A 5,843-nucleotide genomic window follows, 5' to 3' on the forward strand; every position below is an offset into this window, starting at 1 on the left:
TCAGCCATCTGCATCCAACACTGGCTCCCCCAGACACAGAGCGACAATAATATTTACAATTGCCGCTGTGTACATGCGCAGTAGCCGCTCACTGCTTGGGCTCTGGCAGATATAGCCAAGCCCAATTGGGACCGCTCCACTGCACAGGCACATATGGCTCGCGCCACGTTGCAGACCCAGGGGTGTTTCTAGCCTTTTTGTCACTTCAGGCATGAAGTCCTGTGTCACCACCCCCCTCCGAAAAAAAACCCCATCACACACTCGAGAATATAAACCGTATAGGGTGGATGCATAACACAGGGAGACCCTCCCTGAGATATAAACAACCAACCGATCCTGCTGCATTTCGCTGCATACCCTCTACCTGCACTCCCCCAGCTTAGTGTGTAAAGGCAGAGTATAGCACAGCAGAAGCTGTGATCTCTCCTCTCTGCTGGAGTTCAGTGCTGTGCTACCACCTGTCCGCTCACCACTCACCCTAGTGCCTAGCATCTCCTTCTGCATGTAGCATGATTACACGCTACATGAGGAGAGCCAGCACTGGTGGGAGCAGAAAACAGACAGGATGGTCATGCAGGTACAGCACTGGACTCCAGAAGCGAGGTTAGAGCACAGCTTCTGCTGTGCTATACTCTGCCTTTACATACTGCTTGCCCTAGTGCCCAGCATCTCCTACTTCATGCAGCATGATTACACGCTACATGAGGAGAGCCAGCACTAGAGGGAGCAGCAAACAGACAGGATGGTCACAAAGGTACAGCACTGGACTCCAGAGGGGAGGTTAGAGCACAGCTTCTGCTGTGCTATACTCTGCCTTTACACACTGGACTGGGGCAGGAACAGATAGTGGGACAAGGGGACAGAGGGAAGCACAAAGGGGGACAGAAGGAGGCATGGTGGAACAGAGGGAGGCACAGAGGGATGCACACAAAGCCGGATCATCCACAAGGCACTTAGGCAGGTGCCTAGGGCCTGGTGAGAGTCCAGGGGCCCAGTTTATGCCAACCCCATCAAATCTTGCCAAAAAAGCTTCATGGCCATTAAGTGTGGGCCCAAAGTCGTTGTTTGCCCAGTACACCATTTCACTTTATCTAGATGCACAGGGGGGCAGAGGTGGCACAGGAGGACTGAAGGTGGCACAAGGAGACAGAAGGAGGCACAAAGGGAGACAGAAAGAGGCACAAAAGGAAACAGAAGGAGGCACAGGGGGACAGAGGGACACACGGGGGCAGAGGTGGCACAAGTGAAAGTGGCACAAGGAGACCAAGGAGAAGGAGGCACATGAGGTACAAATACCTGTGGGGGCGTGGCTTAATCCAAGAGGTAGGGCTTAGTTCTGGGATGGGGCTTAGCTCAGGGGACATGGCTTAATTGGGGCTATGGCGCCCCCCAGGACCAATGGCACTCTAGGCAGTGACCTGTAGTGCCTATGCCTAAAAACACCCGAGTGGACCCGATCGGGCTTGGCTATTTCCGTCGCTACTGCGTATGTGCCCACATCGACAAGTGGCTGATACGGAGATCTTTGGGGGGGGGGGGGTAGGGGTGGAGCAGTAGTGGATCCCCTCTACTGACGTGGTAGGGAGGAAGAAGCCTCTTTAGGATCCAGATGCTTCCCACTCCCAAGGTAAGTACACCCCAGAGGCTTAAAAGGCATTTTATTTATTGAAAATATCACCTAAGAGAAAACTTAGGAGAAAAAGTGAATTGAATAAGGGCCCATCTCTCTATACAGTCTACACATGTGACAATTAATCCACCTTAGCTTGCCCTGGTCGTGATTAGCTTGTACTTTATATACATGCATACCTATATTATTATAGCTGGTTGACCTCAGGATGATAGTACAGTGCATATGTCTCTATCTCGCTACCATCCCTTCTCCCATCTCTGTGTGGTTTGTATTATGTTATATATGACAATCCTTCATTGCAGCCATTAGGCCCAGTCAGGGCCGGCCCTAGACTTTTTGCCGCCTGAGGCAAATTTTGAAAAAATTGGTCGGACCCCCCCCCCCTCTCTCACCTGGGTCCCCCGATCTGCGCTCCCCTCCAGCTTTAAATAGTGAGTAAGCAGCCGACAGTAAGAGGCACGGGCGGGGGATCACTCACCTCTTCCTCGTTCCAGCGTGCGCTCCACTGACGTCACTTCCTGCAACGCCGGCCACTTACAATACAGTGGCCAGCGTTGCAGGAAGTGACGTCAGTGGAGCGCACGCTGGAACGAGGAAGAGGTGAGTGATCACCCGCCCATGCCTCTTACTGTCGGCTGCTTACTCACTATTTAAAGCTGGAGGGGAGCGCAGATCAGGGGACCCAGGCGAGGGAGGTGGGGGTCTGACCCCCCTCCCCACCGCTAGGCCCAATACCCCTGTCCTGCCCGCTACCCCTCCAGCTCGGCGGCCGGCCCCCCGCACCTACGGACGGGCGGATGCCGCCCCTAGAAGTTTGCCGCTTGAGGCAAAAGTTTCACCCCGCCTCATGAGCGGGCCGGCCCTGGGCCCAGTGCAAAAAGGCTTTAAACACGGTGGCCATGGTGTTTGTCACTCAAGCGCTGTCCATTCAAATGAATGGACAGTGTTTTTTGAACGTTGGAACCTGCTTTTACTGTCATCCGTGCATGTTGTCATACATGTAGTGTCCAGGATCAGCTTTAGGGAGTCAAAATATGACGACTAGATGATGCCACATGCTTTTCTGCTTGCGGGGAAGCGTTTGGCATAGGCTAAATGAGACGTGCCTGAGTGCCCTTCTGAACCGGCCCTTAACTCCCTGATGACCGCTCCACGACAATTGGCATGAACGCGGCGGCAGCCCCAGGACCACTCCATGCCGATTGGCGTGAATGGCTGCAGGTGGGAATTGCAGGAGATCGCGTGAGCTGATGCGCACGCATCTCCACATGAATGACGGAGATCTGCTCTGCCTACAGTCTCCCAGCAACGATCGCCGCTCGTAGACGGTTAGACGGTGAAACCGCTGTCTAAAAGGACTGTACAGCGCTGCTATCTAATGGTGCCCATACATGGTACAATTTTTTTTTATTTTTTTCGATTAGTTAAATTCGTTCGATTATCCCGCTAGATCAAAAAAATCACATTGTTGTTTTCGATGTACCATACACGAACATTCGATTACGCTGAAAATCCGGGAAAATGATCGAATATGCCAAAAAATCAAATTGAGAAAAAAGATCGAGATAAAAAATAAAGTATTCAACCTAATGGTTTATTCGATCGGAAGTACGTTCTTTTCAACTGGAATCTTTTTTTTTTTTCAGCTCAAACTGTATTTTACCTCAGATAGTTAACACAGACCGCAGTTGTAGCTCGAAGCATCTATTGAGCTGTATTTTTCCTCTGAGTGGTTACATTTATTTGTTGTGAAGTTAATATTACCTAAGCAACTATATAGGTGTGTTTTTCCTCACAGTGTTGGGGGGGGGGGGGGGGGGGGGGGGGGGATCCAAACAATCAAAACAATCGATTTGATTGTTTGGATCGAATAAATGGGAATATGGTACTTCTTTATTGTACCGTGTATGGGCACCATTAGGCCACTCTGTACTGGGGACAGCCATGTGACACGGCTGTCCCCCTAGCAGGCTCAGGCAGAGCCGGGACAAGGTCCTCCAGCACCCAAGGCTGAGACACCAAAGTGCGTCCCTCCATCCCTGCCACACCAGCCTTCACACACTGATTGCTATTAGACTAAGAGGCGCCACAGGGCCCACAACCTCCCCAACACCTTAATATCTAGTTATCTGGCTTGCAGTCACTGCCATGTATCCCCTTTTCTTATTTCTTTCTGCTTCAAACACAATTAGGAATGACAGCTGAATGAATTCTGCGCCCCCTCCTACACTGCACCCTGAGGTTGGAGCCTCTCCAGCCTTTGCCTCGGCCCGGCCCTGGGCTCAGGGGTGATCCGCTGTCATAAGCTGAAGCCTATGACAGCCGATCACAGTGATTGACTGGCGGGTGGAGGGGGGGGGGGGGGGGGGAGGTTATAGAATAAAATTAATTAAAAAAAATGGCAAAATCTATTGAAAAAAAAATATTTGTATAAAAATAAACAAACATCCCATCAACAGAGAGCTCTGTGGGTGGGGAGAAAAGGGGGGATCACTTGTGTGCTGAGTTGTGCGGCCCTGCAGTGATGCTTTAAAGCTGCAGTGGCCGGTTTAGTAAAAAATGGTCTGGTCACTAGAGGGGTTTAACCTTCCTGGCGGTAAGCCCGAGCTGAGCTCGGGCTATGCCGCCAGAAGGCACCGCTCAGGCCCCGCTGGGCCGATTTGCATTTTTTTTTTTTGCTGCACGCAGCTAGCACTTTGCTAGCTGCGTGCAGTGCCCGATCGCCGCCGCTACCCGCCGATCCGCCGCTATCCGTCGCGCCGCAGCCGCCCCCCCCCCCAGACCCCGTGCGCTGCCTGGCCAATCAGTGCCAGGCAGCTCTATGGGGTGGATAGGAATCCCCTTTGACGTCACGACGTCGATGACGTCAGTGACGTCATCCCGCCCCGTCGCCATGGCGACGGGGGAAGCCCTCCAGGAGATCCCGTTCTTTGAACGGGATCTCCTGATCGCCGATCGCCGGAGGCGATCGGAGGGGCTGGGGGGATGCCGCTGAGTAGCGGCTATCATGTAGCGAGACTTTGTCTCGCTACATGAAAAAAAAAATAAAAAATAAAAAAAAAAGATTTGCTGCCCCCTGGCGATTTTTTAGCAAACCGCCAGGAGGGTTAATACCGCGGTCCTCAAGTGGTTAAGGTGGCCACACACCATGCAATCAATCTTTCTGACTGATGGTAACATTTCAAAAATATGACCAATGTACCACACACATATGTTACATTTTTCCCCAATTATGATAAAAATGATTGGAAACTCGAAAATTGCTAGAGTGTGTATATGAATAAATTGACAATCTAACATACACCGTATAATCTTTAGACAAATTGAAGAAAAATTTCCAGCATTTCGGATCAATAAAAATCGGAAAAAATGTAAACGATCAGATTTTTCAGTCGAATGAAAAAAAAAGCTTTCGATTTTTTGGGGAGATCTGATCATACTTATTGAATTGCCATAAAATCGGATCATTTTATTGTATCGTGTGTGGCCACCTTTAAACTGGTCATAGTTACACACTGTACCATCAGGCAAATATATTCAAATATGTAAAGCAATCTCCTGTCAGGTGTTCCTGTCAGGCTCGTTCCGACTATGCGCGCTGGTGTGCGCATTTTGGCAGCGCGCATAGTGTGCGACACGCGAGAACAGTAGAAGGGCATAGACAGCCCTTCTACCATTCCCATCATATGCGCTGCGCAGCAGTGCGATGCGCTATCGCACTGCTGCATGCATTTTCGGGAATCGCAGCGCAGATCCCATTCACTGCAATGAATGGGATCTCTAGCGCAGCGCATAGTAGCGCAGATGGTGTGCGATCGGACGAGTTGCGTTCCGATCGCACAGCCATCTGCGCTAAATGATGTTAACAAGGCCTTAGAAAAGGTTTTTTTTTTCCTCTCTTCCAGTTTATATTGCAAACCTGATCTCCATAGGGAAACACTACTACACTACTAGTGTGATTTAAAAACAAAAACAAAACAAAACCAAAAAAACAGACCCCACTAACCCGTTTTCTTTCTATTTAATTGAAACCTAAGGGCCCTTGGGATAATCAATAACTGTGTATTTTCAAATATTCCCTTATACTCTTCATTAACTACAAGTAAACAATTGTTCAGGTTTGTTTATGTATGATATTATTGTTCTATCCTCAAAACTTCCCACTGATCTACTGTGACTAGTTTAAGTTACCAACATAAGTACCCCCTGT

Source organism: Hyperolius riggenbachi, chromosome 3 (genome assembly GCF_040937935.1).
Source record: "Hyperolius riggenbachi isolate aHypRig1 chromosome 3, aHypRig1.pri, whole genome shotgun sequence".
Taxonomy (NCBI): Eukaryota; Metazoa; Chordata; class Amphibia; order Anura; family Hyperoliidae; genus Hyperolius; species Hyperolius riggenbachi.